We start from the raw sequence: 15468 nt of genomic DNA, 5'->3' as shown, positions 1-15468 counted from the left end.
ATAAAATGACACCCTATTTATTTAATGGAAATTCAGAAGGTGGCAGATAAATGGCTAGCCACGAGATCAGAAGAAGGTTTTTCATTTGGTATAAAGCTCTTTTTCTTGTCTAGAACTTAGTTTTTTAATTTATTTATAAAGAAATGTAATGAAATTGATTTTTTTTGCTAATCCAGAAGCAGAAAATATAAGGTATTAATGATTATTTTTTAAAAACATCGTTATCTCATGCTATCTCACTCTCTTTTACTTCCTGTTCAGGTATTTAAGAACTCCACACCAATGAACAATAACAGAAAACTGTGTGGAAAATTTATTTTGTTGGAAACCATGGCTTTCCCTATCAGACTAAAAGTTTTGCCAGTGTTTTAGTTTTGCCAGTGTTTTGTAGGCAGTAAACATTATTGACAAAAATAATTTTTTTTAGTAATTACATAATTTTTCATTTAAGATAACTATTTGAAATTATGATTTTGTCCAAGTGGTAATTTGAAAAGTATTTTAATGCATAAGATATATGCTTAACTAAAACATTCTCTTAGGTTATTTCTACATTAGATAAATAGATTTTGATCACTTATATAAATGACCAAGATATTTAATTTGAACTTTTGTTCTCTCTCCCCATGTTTTCTAGTTCTAATGGCATTATTTAGATCTCTAGTTTTACTCTACAAGAGAAAACTAACCCTTTCAAAATAATTTCTTTCTCACTCTATTCTTGTTTTTTTCTAGCCCTTCCCAGTGGTTCTTTCTGAAAGTTCTCAGAAATTCCCATGTACCAAGTAAACATGAGGTTATTCTTAGTATATTAACAGTTATTATCATGGGAGAAGAAAGATTTTAATATTAATAAAAATAATTTCCACTCACTGCTGGAATAAATTAGTTTATTTTTAAAAGTTGGTTCGATGATTGATATTTATAGAATGTTAATTTTTTTTAAAAAGGCAACTCTGTGTGGAGTCAGGCAGTTTTTGGCATCTTTGTCTACCCTTCACAATAAGAACGCAAAAATTATTCTGCACATCAAATGGAAATCCAGTCTCATAAACCTAAATAATAACCCTGAGTATTGATGGTATATTATACTTTGCTGAGTCAAAGCACTTAAAAAGAATTAACAAATAAAATCTTCAAAAGACTCCCCTGAGGTAGATAAATGTTTTCTTGCTTATTTCTTTAGAGACTACATTTCAGGTTACTTGCCAAAGCTAAAAGGTCATTGTTGCTGATGCCAGGAGTGCCAAGAACCTTCTGGTTGCTAATCCAGTTCTTAGATAATTATAATTAGAGCTTGATATAAACTATGCCTAGTTTTGCATTTGGTTCAAATTAACATTGAAACTTCTTGACCCATTTAAATTATTTTATAGTTAATAGAATTGTGGCATTGGAAAGGTCCTTCGAGAAGATCTAGTCCAAATCTTTCATTTTACAGATGCTGAAAGACTGAAGCTCACGGATGTGAAACCCTGCTCAGGTCTCAGTCTTTCCACCAATGGACTGGAATGCAAAGATCTGATGGCCATGGCTTGATGTGAAAACCTTCCAGTAGATTTCAACAGATTTTCCAAGAAATGGTATTAGAGCTGCACAGTGGTAGGTAATAAAGAAAGAGGAGAAAAGATGTTCTAGGCAGAGAAAGGATTTGGGGGGAGGTTTGTTTTACTCTGTTTTGTTTCTGAACAACTTTCTCTGTGCTGAATGACACCATGCCCGAAGAAGCCCATTTTGTTTTTTTGTTTCTTTTTTTCGTAGAAAAATGCCTCGGCTCAGAGCCATCACCACAGGCCTTCTTAGACACCCAAAATGGGAAAAGAATACTTTCTGGAAAGAATATTTGTAATAGTTCCCTTGAAAAGTCAAGGGTGGTAGGAGGCAAGGGAAAAGGGAGAGGTTGTGAGCAGGAAAATATGAGTGCAGATGTAGCAAATAAGGGGCAGATGCCACATGAAGATGAGTTCTGGCTTTCCAAATATGGCTTACCCTGTGCTGTTTGAGACACACACACCCTCTGTGAACCCTAGCAGCACTCTGAAAGTCTCTCTGTCTTTCTGGAATGAAATTTTAAGCAACTTCCAAACTTCTTCTGAATACCAGTCTTCATTCCAATTGCCTACGTGAAAGATCTATTTCAATATCTACTAGGTATCTCAAAGTAACATGTTCACAACTCAACTTCTGATCCTCTGTGAAATCTATTGCCCTCAATGTCCTTCCTAACCCAGGAAATAACAGCTCCATTCTTCCAGATACTTAAGCCAGAAATCTTGCAGTTATCCTTAAATCTTTTTCGTACCTTACACTCAATTTATCACTGAATCCTTTTGATCTATATCCTCATCCCTGAGGGATCCTAAGCTCCAAGTTGTTCAGACAGTCTCACCTCTTCTTGATAATCATGGTCAATTATCACCATCAGGATGGTGTTAACTTTCCTTAAATACTGGTTGCTTCACACAAGGAACCCAAAGTAACAGGATGGGAGGCATAACTTAAGATTTTAAAGATTTTTGCAATGTACCCTGGTAGAAATAGCCTACATCTCCATACCTCTAGAACTTGAAGTTGTGGGATGGGAAGCAAAGCCCAAAGCAAATGAGTCAACAGGAGTAATGTCAAGAAAAACTACTTGACTTCTATCTTTTGTTTTCCAAATCCATTTAGTCTGTCTATTGGGGGTATAGCCCCATATGATGACTACTGATGTAGGATGTATACTGTGTCCAGAAGGATGGTACTTCAAATTTATAGGATATTGTTTTCAAGCTTGAGCTTCAGTCATGCCTTTAAAAAGTTGTTCTAGCTTCTGCTTCTGACAAGATGGAGAAACAAGGACCACATTTACCTTTCCTTTTGAAACAGACAGAAATATCAGACAAAGTACATGAAAAAACAGTTTTCAACACTCTGATGCTGAACAGCAAAGGACAGTGATCCCCGAGAGACAGGAAACAAACATGGTGAGTGATATGACTCCCTTAACTTACTGCCTTGCATCTCCAATACAGGGAGGGGGAACTGAGAGATAGGTCTGTAAATTCCCTGAGTTGAAGAAATGGGGCTGAGGGTTCAGACAGAAAGGCAGCTAGAATTCATAGGTCAAAAGTCCTGACAGGAGAATGCTTCACAGAGAGAGCACCATGAAGATAGATCTTCAGAGGATCCTTTTTGAGTATTTAGCAGAGTATTAAGCAGTACAGGCATATACTGGGAAAAGAACCATCCCAAAGTATGAAAGGGAACAATGTCTGGTGCTCACATGGGGTTGAGAATAGTGCTTGTTCACCCTAACCAGACTGGAAAAACTCCTAATTAATAGGGAATTAAGCAGAGTACTTAAGAACTTACTGCCTTAGTAGTGGAGAATAATTAGTCCTAGACTGAGCACAGTTCTAGACCTGCTAACAAATCATACAAGTAAGACTAGAAAGGATCAAGCTGTTTCCAAGTAACTTAACTGCACCCCAAAATAAAGCTCAAGACACTTACAGGAATTCAAAATTATCCAGTGCCCAGCTAGGTAAAATTAATAATGTCTGACATCCAGGGGCACCTGGGTGTCTCAGTCAGTTAAGCATCTCACTTTGGCTCAGGTCATGATCTCATGGATCATGGGTTCAAGTTCCACATCAGGCTCTGTGCTGACATATCAGAGTTTGGAGCCTGCTTCAGATTCTGTGTCTCCTTCTCTCTCTGCTCCTCCCCCACTCATGCTATCTCTCTCCCTCTCAAAAACAAATAAACATTAAAAAAAGTCTGACATTCAAAGATTACCAGGCATACAAAAAGACAAGAAGATGCAACCATGATGAGAAAAATTGATCAATCAAAACAAACCCAGAACAGACACAGATGCTAGACTCAGCAGAGGAGAATTTTAAAAACAGTCATTATAACTGTATTCCATACAGATATGTGATATAATTTTAAAATAGATAAACTCCTAGAGAGGAAAACTACAATGTTTGAGAAGAAAAATAACCTGTGTGAGAGCTACAGAAGACTATACATTGGAAACAAACAAACAAAAAGATGAATTTGAGGGTAGAGCAGTAGAGACTATCGAAAATGAAACAGCCAAAAAGAAAAAAAAAAAAAGGTTTTTTGAAATGAAAAGAACATCAGTGAACTGTGGAACAACTTCAAGTGACCTAATATATGAGTAATTAGAGTTCCTAAATAAAGGTGAAGCAGGAAAAACAAAACAAAACAAAACTTGAAGAAAAAATGGCCAGAGATTATCCAAACTGAAATCAGGACCATAAACACAAAGATCAAAAAAAAAAAAACAACCTCAGTGAATTCCAAGTAAAAGAAACATGAAGAAAGTGATACCAAAGCATATCATTATCAAATTGCTCAAAACCAGTGTTAAGAAAATCTTAAAAGGCAGCTAAAGGAAAAAGACATGTTACATACAGAGCTATGGATGACACCAGACTTCTCACTGGAGACAATGCAAGCAAGAAGACAATGTAAATCATTGAAAGAGAATAAAAACTGTCAACTTAGAATTCTATACCTGGCAAAAACACTGTTCAAAAACAAAGACAAAAATAAGATGTTTATAGGCATGCAAAAGCTAAAAGAATTTAGCACCAGCAGATCTATACTACAAGAAATGTTAAACATGGTCTGTCAGCCAAAAGGAAGTTTATACCAGATGAAAATGCAGGTCTACACAGAAGAGTGCAGAACACCAGAAATGTCAACTACATGGTTAATACATGACTTTTAAGTTTGATTAATACCTCCCTAAAAGATCATTGGCTGTTTGTAGGTTCATAACATATGTAAAAAGGAAAATGCATGACAACTGTAGCATAAAGACCAGAAAATGAGAAATAGATGTATATTATACTTATGAAAAATATACACAATATCACCTGAAGGTAGACTGTGATAAGTTAAAGGCATATATGATAAAACCTAATGTAACCACCATAATAACACATGAAAATATTAGAGCACATAAGCCAACAAAATGAAACCATACAAGATATTAATCCAAAAGAAGGCAGAAAAAGAGGAAAAAGGAACTAAGAACAGATTGGGACAAATAAAAAAAGCAAAATTATAAACTCAAACATAAACATATTTATCATCACATAAAATGTAATGCTAGTTTCAGACACAAATAGGGCGAGGTTTTCAAGTAAGTTGCATGACCAGGTAAACCAGAAACGCATCTCATTCACCATTGTTGCACCTGCAACTCTTCTTTGGTTCAAACCAAAGGCTAAATGGAAATATCCATTCTGAACAGTTGATGGAGGATGAAAAAAAGATTTGCTCAGTATTTTGGCACATGCTCAATATGTAGTGCTTTAGTATGATAGCCCCACTCAGAAGAAGAGGTCCTAAAATACATAATTAAGCGGGAAAATCTCCCCAATTAGCAGGACTTCAGATGGTGCATCTGGTCATTTCACTTTATGTAAAAGAAAAATAGCTCAAGAGTACTTAGGAGTAGAGGCAAATGGCCTGACTGGTTTATCAAAAGCCAGAAAGAAGAACTATTAGAGCGATCATGGACCAGAGGATAGAGTAAGAGGTTTGCAGATGGGATTAAGAGAAGTATGGAAGCGTGTAGATAATGAAGCAGACAAAATAACTCAGTTGATTGGCTTCAGCCAGCCTCTCTCATTGGCTACCCAAGTGCCAGTAGAATGAGTATGTTCACGGAGTTTGGAGGCAGAGGTAGAAGCTATGTATGGGCTCTGCAGCATGGACTGGCACTCATCAAGGCTGACTTAGCTACCATCATGCCAAATGTCTACTCCAACAGCCAGAGACCAATGCTAAGTCTAACATACAAACAGTTCTCTAGGAGACCAGATACTTGGTTATTTGAATCCATTTGACACTTGGGTGTTTTATTATCTTGGGTACTCTCATCCAAGAAAGAAGAGTAATTTATCTTCACCAAATTCACACATATTTCAGATATGAGTTTGACTTTTCCTGCCTGCCTCAGCCAGTGCCATTATCCAATGGTTTTCAGAGTATGTTAACAATAAACACAGAATCCTGCATAATATTCCATTAGACCAAGAAACCCACTTTACAACAAAGGAAGAGCAATGTTGGGCACATAATCATGGAAGTCACTACTTCTGCCATCTACCACATTATCAGGAAGCTGTCACCTATTATAGCTGTGGAAGGATCTTTTTCTTTTGCTCCCTCTTTTCCTTCCTTCCTTCCTTCCTTCCTTCCTTCCTTCCTTCCCTCTGTATTATTGAGGCATAATTGGCATACAGTAAATTGTACATACTTAAAATATAGAATTTGATAAGTTTAGACATATGTATATAGCCATGAAAATGTTATCACAATCAAGATATTCATAAATCAAGATAATCAGAATAATCACACCCAAAAGTTTTTTCATACTACTTTGTTATTCTTTCCTCTCACTCCTACTTGCCCCCCAAACAACCACTGATCAGCTGTCACTATAGATTAGTTTGTATTACATAGAATTTTATATAAATGGAAACACACAGTATTATTTTTTGTTGTGCTTCTTATATATAGAATAGTTATTTCAAGATTTATCAGTGTTGTTTCTTGTATCAAAAGTTCATTCTTTTCAAACTTTTTTTTATGTTTATTTATTTTTGAGAGAGAGACAGAGCATGAGCGGGGGACGGGCAGAGAGAGAGGGAGACACAGAATCCGAAGCAGGCTTCAGGCTCTGAGCTGTCAGCTCAGAGCCCAACGCGGAGCTTTAGATCATGACCTCAGCTGAAGTCAGACCCTCAGCCGTCTGAGCCACCCAGATGCCCCAAAAGTTCATTCTTTTTATTGCTGAATAGTATTACATTGTATAGTTATACTACAATTTATCAATTCACCTATTGATGGCCATTTCAATTGTTTCCAGTTCTGTTTACTTTGAGTTTAGTTTGCTAGTTTCTTAAAGTGGAAGCTGAAGTGACTGATTTTGAGACTCTTCTTTTCTAAGTATCTAGTGCTATAAATTTCATTCTAAATACTTCTCTAGTTGCATCCCACTAATTATGTTTTTTTTCCTTTTAATTCAGTTCAAACAATTTCTGATTTCCCTGTTGATCTCTTCTTTAATTCATGAATTATTTAAAAAATTTTAATTTATAAATATTTGTAGACTACAATTTCTTTTGAGTGTATAGATTGATCAAGTTCCTGTTTATTGCTCATGTATTTTCTCCCTGCTGTTCTATGTAACCAATCCATAACTCCCTCTCCCACTCAATTTTTCCCAGACCCTGTGGCTGCTACTCCAACTTTGCCACTCATTGTGATAATTGGGCTGGATTTGCTTCTGATGTTATGAGCCACCTAACATAATAGGATGTTATGATCCTATTCAGGGTCCTCTTATTTTCATTGGTATTGGTAAGCCTAGTTCTGTAACACCATCTCGCATTTCTAGTGCTGGACTACAGAGAAGCACCATCTCTGAGCTTCTCAGCGATGCTGTGGGTACTCTGATCAGTGTAGTCCTTATTGTTTTGATAAATAGAATATTTTTTAGGCTTTCCCTTTTAACTTAGTGGACTTGGGTGTTTTGGCCTTCACTTCTATTTCCTTTCTAGGATTTAGTCTTTTTGCTCTTTTAGCAGGCCCAACGTATTTCTAATCTGGTTCTGCTGTGACTTACCCCAAGTTGTTGGATGGCACCAGGAGTGTGAGAGGGGGCAACTCATGAGAGGTTGCATGTGGAGGCCTTTGTGTTGTCTTTAATCAAGAAGGGAATGCTAGTATTTAACATGGAAGAGTGAGCCACTCTGTTAAATCGAGGGTGCATAAGGGAATATGGTAATTCATGATTCAAGAGCATCAACTCTGATGCCCTTATCACATGTCAGAAGCTCACTCCTTCCTAACTGGGATCCTACTCTTGACATAGCAGATTTTCCAGGGCTGAGAATCCAACCTTCTCTGCAGCTCTGCTACCCTTATAAATGGTGAATCTAATCCTCAGCTTTTTCTGCCCTCCTGCTGCAGGAGATGCGAGTCCGAGGAGGACTTCTGGCTTTTACCCCTTAACTTAATTGTAAATTCTCCTCAGTCTTTCACCATCTTTCTCCAATGCCTCCTTAGTTCTCAGCAACAGCCATCAGATTCCATAGTGTTTATAATTACTTCCTCCAAATTCTCAAATGCCTGACGCATTCCACCCAAAGTGTATTTTCTTCCTCTGGTATCCAGCTCCTGTTGACTGCTGGCGAAAGTTTCAGCCACTGCATAGCTATAGCATACTGAGGACTTTTAGTATTTCACCTACCGCCAGTGATCAGCAAGTGATTGGGCTCCAAAACCCCACTTTAGAATCTACTTTTTAGGACTGTTCCTGGAGCCAACTTTTTTAGGTTGTATTCCTCAGGAAACAGTGAGGTATAGCTTTGTGCATAGGTGGGTTATTGGAGAGCGTTCTTGAGAGCCAGACTTTTAAGAGAAGGAGGAAAGTAGCATAGGGCAGAAGAGGAGCTGAACTGAGATGCGGTTGTAACAGAGGCCTCAGTTCATTATATGGGAGTCTGAAGCTGGGATGGCTCTTCATAGTTGTCACCAGTGATTTGACGCAGGCTCTCCCTAGAGAGGGAGCAGACCTGGAACATTGCCAGGATCACTGTCTTAGGTAAGTCGCGTTTCTTCAACCTAGGGCAATTTATGTGGAGTGCCTTGGCTATGAGCCATAAGCAGGTACCACTCTAGGTAGCTGAGGGAATGACACCCTTGGTCCTGAAATGGTGTCTGAATGGTGTACCACAGCATCCACTTTAAACATTTTAGGACTTTTTTAGCCCAAGTAGAGACTTTGATTAATATTAATAATTACCTGGGCATCAATATTTTTTTGGAGAAATGTTAACTAGCTTTAAATTCAGATACCACTAATCCAATTTATATACATTCAAGAATATAATAAAAGACTTAAGATAGCAAATTTGGAGGCTTTGGTGAAATAAAGATGGAATATGTCTGCCATTTTTCCATCATCCCTGTGTAGAATCCATACTGAGCAATGAAATGACATTAGTGTGCATTGAGTTATCATAACGTAACTCAAAACACTCTGGATCCTCCTGCTTTATGAACTGTCTTTCAATAACTTATTTTAGATTGGTTTTTTCCAGGGATCAGTCTTCTGTTTGATGGCTCCCAGTTTTTAGAATCCTGTTTCAGCCTGAGTCTAGGAATAAGTGGAGTGTTCATTCTTTTAATTCGATGTGTTGTCCCTTTTTTTTTCTCTGAAATTCCTCACAGATCATTGATTATAATCATATTTATACCAACAAATTCTTTTGATGTCTTAATACCAGTGCCAACCCTTTTATCCCTCTCTCTCTTTTTCATCATTGAAGCCAACTTCCCTTCACCTTTACGTAGGCCAAGTTCCTCTCACTGCCTAAAGTGATTTTCAGTCGTTGGATTCTTATCTGGGCGTGCCTATTCAATATTTGGAAAAGTAACACTAGAGAGAAGGAAGCTATCACTTATTGGGATATTAAAAAAGCAGTGCATCCTAACCCTGGTAGTAAATAAGCAATTTATTTTTATTATGTTAGGATGAACACATTTAGTAAAGCACAAATTATTTCCATGGTATCCAAAATACCAACGGTAAGTCTAGCACTCATAATAGGACTCAACATTGAAAGTCCCAAACATAAACCTAAGCAGCAGTCATGAGAAACTATTCCAAATGAGCCCATTAAGAGTTTGTGTTAGGGGCACCTGGGCAGCTCAGTCGGTTAAGTGCCCCACTTTAACTCAGGTCATGATTTCATGGTTGTGGGTTCAGGCCCTGCATTGGGCTCTGTGCTGACGGCTCAGAGCATGGAGCCTGCTTCAGATTCTGTGTCTCCCTCTCTCTCTGCCCCTCCTCCACTAGCTCTCTGTCTCTCAAAAATAAATAAACATATATATATATATATACACACACACACATATATATACACACACATATATATATATATACATATATGTGTATATATATGTGTATATATATACATACATATATACATATATATGAAGAGTTTGTGTTTTATTTTTGTTTGGAGGTAGAAATCATTATTAGCTCTTACTGATCCTTGAATTCTGGCATGAATGTGAGAGCAATTACATTTTTGAAAGTTTTAGATAATATTTTATGAGAAATTAAGTAGCTAATTAACTAGAACATTTGATATGAAAAAGCTCAGCAGGTCATATATTTTATAAAGTAGCACTACTGAGAAATGATTATTTATCAAATTCTGAAAAAATCATTATTTCACCTACCATTTCTTCCAAAGCTCTCAGGGGACTTATTATTTTATACATTAAATTGGTCTACTAGAGTAATCAGCTTAGCCGTATAACACAGTATAACTATGAAATAGTATAACTATTTCAACACAGTACTTATTGGTTAATATTTCTAAAAATAAGAATTACAGAGTGTTGTATCACTACATTTATATTTTTTCCATCTTTAATTACTGGCCTTGGCAGGAATAGTCAAAGACATCTATATTACTTGGTCTTTTTAGCTGCACCTAGTAAGACTATAGAGTTCTCAGTTTTGTTGTAACAGAGCAGGGAAAACTGATTTTCTTTCTTCTTTTATTCCTGACTTTAGTCCTTTAGGGACTAAAAAACCTCTTCAGTTAGATGAATGTGTCTTGCATACAGCTGTGGAAATTTTCACACATCAGGAGAAATCAGCAACATGTACTGCTGAAAGAAGAAAAAAAATGATTACTGTTAAGTGAAGCTTAAAGGAAACACACCCAATATTTGTGTAGGCAAATGAGTGAACACAGACCCTGGGGTCCCAAACACACCATTTTGGTGGATTATTATGCACAATTTGTCCATACTGACAAAATGATTAACTGTTTTGCATCTGTGAATTCATGACCCCAAACAGATGAAAGGTAAATATGGCTATGTTGACAAATGGCTTGGTTGCAAATTCTGGTACAAACAAAGGCATTATAAGAAAAGAAAAGAAAAAAGAAAAGAAAAGAAAAGAAAAGGAAAGGAAAGAAAAGGAAAGAAAAGATCTATGTGAAATACATTCATGCCAATTTTCCTATCAGTCATTAGGACAACCTTTTCATTCTTTCAAAGAATAGCACTATGACCTTAATTATCTGTGCAGGTAAGTGGGAAAGATATTTAGAGGTAGAATTTTAGGGTGAAAGAAATGAGTAAGAAGTAAAGAGGGGCTCAGCCTCAGGAAGGAAAAGCTTTAAATGAAGCCTACCTCATTCCCCACAAAGTGGATGAGCAGGGAAATGATTCTTAACTCAACATCTAAGGTAATGTTTCAATATATTCTGGCTTTAAAGAAACTTCGAGGTTCTTCACATTATACCTTTCCTACCTCAGAGAGGAAAGATATGGACACTATGAAAAGCTGGGCTGACATTCCTCAAACAGAGCTGCTGAAAAGATGCATATTCAATTTCTTTTTCTTAATTTTTATTGTAGGCAAAAAATATAATCCTAGGAAATTCATCTAATAGGTGATAATTAGGGTAGTGTGATCGTGAAAATGTAGGTGAATTACAAACTGTAGAAAACAGCTAATAAAACTAAACCCAACCAAATAAACAAACACCCCTAAAGGTGAGGACACATAGAGAATGAAGTGGCTGTTGCCTCAGCAATCTTAGATTTCATGTTTAATCCATGATACCATAACAATTTCCCCCAAACAATAATGATAGAAACAAGAATGAAAATTTCATGGTGTCTGCTTTACTCAAAAGTGATTTATAGTTATAGTCCTTGGTTCTAGACTACTGTTTCCCAACTTTAGTATGTATGTGCATCATCAGAGGATCTTGTGAAAATGCAGGTTCTAATTCAGCTGGCCTTAGAGTCTGCATTTCTAACAAGTTCCCAGATGACACTGATGTGGTGAGTTCAAGGACCACGCTTTGAGAAGCAGAGATTTAGAAAACTTGGAAGAGCATCTAACAATATTAATTAACAATTGACCAATTAGATCTGTGAAGAAAGGTAAGGACTTCTGGGAAAAAGAGTGAATGTGGAAAGAAAAAGAATAATGAGTAATAAAAAGAATAAAGAATATAAAAGGCTCTTGGCAGAGTTTTCTTATTCCACAGGTAATAGGATCACAAGTGAGTTTCCATGATAGCTTAAAGAGTCTATGCAATATCTGGAAGAATTTTGTGACAGTGAAACATGCTGAATATTAAAATAAGTTACTCAGAGAGGCCAGGCAATCTCCTACCAAGAGTTTGGGATGATTGAAGAATGGTCCTTCCTTAGAAAAAATGGATTTTCTTTATCACTTTTATTTTAATGTTTATTTTTGAGAGAGAGAGAGTGAGAGCTAGAGAGAGCACGAGAGCACAGGAGCAGAAGAGGGGCAGAGAGAGAGAGAGGGAGACTCGAAATCCAAGCAAGCTCTGTGCTGTCAGTGCAGAGCCCAACAGAGAGCTCAACATGGGGCTCTATGTGGGGCTTGAACTCACTTCATGACCTGAGCCGAAATCAAGATCATGAGCTGAAATCAAGAGTCAGATAGTCAACCAGACTGAGCCACCCAGGCGCCCCTTCTTTATCATTTCTTAAAAATCTCTTCTTGATTGGCTCATTCGGTTAAGCGTTTGACTTTGGGTTAGGTCATGATCTCATGTGCTGACAGCTCAGAGCCTGGAGCCTACTTTGGATTCTGTGTCTCCCTCTCTCTCTCTGCCCCTCCCCTGCTTGTGCTCTCTCTCTCTCTCTCTCTCAAAAATAGTTAATAAAAAAAAAATCCTCTTCTTGATGAGTGTGTATGGAATTGCCATATCAGTTTGGTAATTTTAATAACATTTGTATTAAAAATCACCTAGAAGCCAATGTAAATATCAGAGCTGACTTCAGACTGCATGTACAACACCATTTTTGGCTACTTTATTTATTTATTTATTTATTTATTTATTTAGGTGGTGGGGGAGAGCTCTCTTGGAGGAAGACATGAGATTACTTCACTTTGGATGGGATAGTCCCTATACAGCATTCATTTTCTTGTTAGCTAGCTAGAAAAAAAGTGAAAAAGTTTTACTACTTGAATTTATATAATTTTTAAAAACAGAACTTCATAATCAGTGAAAGTTTCAAAAATATTGTCTCAGTTAAAAAATGCATTAAAAGGCAGAGAGACAGAGAAAGAAAGAAGGGAAGAAAGAAGGAGAGAAAGAAAGGACAGAAAGAAAGAAAGAAAGGGAATACCTTCATGCTTGGTCAAATTCTTAGGTTCATTTTCCCATCCTTCACAGAAAACCCTTTTTTTTTTTCCCAAAGGATCTTTGCATTCCAGTGGTGCTTTGAGAGTTGTGAAAAGGAGTAAAATCATCATATTATATTCTTTTTGTAATTTATTAAAGACATCTCCTATGACTCTTGCCTTGGTAACTCTAGGCTTAATGGCTGAGTACTACAGTAGAAGGCCAGGTAAGAAAAGATAGGCTGTAAGAGCTAATGTATACAGTGCTTTCTATTAGTCAGACTCTATTCTATGTGCTTTTTGTACGTTAACTTGTTTGATGAGGATGTGGGCAAGGTTCAGCAACAAAAGAAAAAATTATCAAATACAACATATTCACACTCTCCACCTCAAAAAGAAAAAAAAAAGAATGGGAGGAGTGCTTGGGATAGCTTTGTTTAGCTCTCTGGTGAACGTCAGTGATGTTGACAGAAACCAATTATACACAGGGTGCTATAGAGTTGAAGGCAAAGTTGTATGGAATGAATCTAAATGTTTCCAAGCACATTCCAGCAATGTACTATAACATCCCTGACCATAGGTCCGAAGGCAAATGCTGGCACATTGGACCTCATTGTAAACTCACTCAAGTTGTTCTGTATGTATTTCTACCTCAATGAGTCAACAAAGGGAAGGGTACATTTTTGGAAATATTAAAAAAAAAATGGGTGGTGACCCTCAGAGCAGAGAATACCTCCCTCTCTTACCTTCTTTTCCTTCTGAACCCCAAAACTATGTACCACTGATATTAAGGGTTAAATGGTAGTTACGATAATTCTTCTGATACAAAGGTTGTAATGAAGTTCTATACCACATATCTATATAGTTGGGTAAAATTAAAATGATCAGAGAAAAATTCCATTGTTCTAGAAAGCAAGAGTAAGAAGGACTGAGGAAGTACTTTGGGCCTTCTTGTAAGTAGTCAAGAAGGGAAATCCATCACAGTTTGGGGTTTTCACTTTTCTTTTAATATGAGGGACCATAGCACATATCCTCTATTAAATGGGGTGAGAGGAGATTGAGGGGAGGGAAAGAGGCATGGAGTGACATCTGCTCTCAAAAGGCACTTGAAAGGTACCCATGCAATAGTATGGGGGGGGCGGGGTCTCTGCACTGAGAGGGAGATGGCCGCACATTGCAGACAAGCTGCCTGAAAGGAGGCGAACTAGTAACAAGTCAAAAAACATGCAGCTCAGTTAGAGGTCCGCTCATCTTGGTTCTCTGGCTTTCTGCTTTCAGTCAGCTGGGAGTCTGACTCAGGATTTGAAGACAGGCTGAAAGCCATTTGCTAGGTGTCATACCCGGCTATCCCAAAGTGCACCTGATGCTCAGACAAACATTTCCATTGTAAGGCTTTATTAATTTAGAACGGCTTAATTTTAACATATAAAATATGAGTTTCTAAGCCAGCCTAAAAAATTAAATTAAAAATTAAAAAAAGTTGACCCTGCTTAAAAAAAAAAAACTTATTTGAAAAATTAGCAAAATGTCTCAAAACTCCCACTTTGGGGAAAAAAGAGTAATTCCTCACAATCAACATTATTAATTCCTTAGTTGTGAGGTCTCAATGCCTGGTTAATTTAAGGGATTCAGAATCTTCTCATTATGTACTCTGTGTGTTAAAAATAATAGCCAGAGAATACTTTGCCACCAGTAAGTGGGTGGTAGGAGGAAGTGGAAAAAATAAAAATTCACAATGCCTAATGGTTTATTAATAAGTTTCATCTTCATTTTGGAATGTGGACCACTATTACATGTGTGTCTAATCACTCTCTGATGGATGGAATGTTTTCAGCCATCAATTCAAGAGACAGACACACTTCATTATTTAAAAAGGGGGAACTTTGCAAGTGACCATCCTGTAGCCATTCTCAATTCTCTACATTTGCAGACAAGCTGGCAAACAAACGTTGTCCTTGAAGCTTTCCATCTGTGCCCACGAACTTTGATTAGCAATTGAAAGCAGGGTTTGTTTGTTTGTTTTGTTGGTTTTGGATTCAGGGGCTATTCACAGCTTTCTGCTGATGGTGATGCATCATTACTTTGCTGGGGGAAAGGGCCCAGAATAGCCCATCGCTCTGTTCTCCTCCCAGCGTCCAAGAAGAAAAAACCAAACACACCCAGGATTTCGAATTGGAATCAATTAACTAATTTAATCAATCAGGTAATTAGCTCATCCATTCAATAAATGTGGTGTTAAT

The sequence above is a fragment of the Panthera tigris genome, chromosome C1, assembly GCF_018350195.1.
Source record: "Panthera tigris isolate Pti1 chromosome C1, P.tigris_Pti1_mat1.1, whole genome shotgun sequence".
NCBI classification, from domain to species: Eukaryota; Metazoa; Chordata; class Mammalia; order Carnivora; family Felidae; genus Panthera; species Panthera tigris.
The sequence above is the reverse complement of the archived record's forward strand: the minus strand, read 5'-3'. Positions refer to the sequence as shown.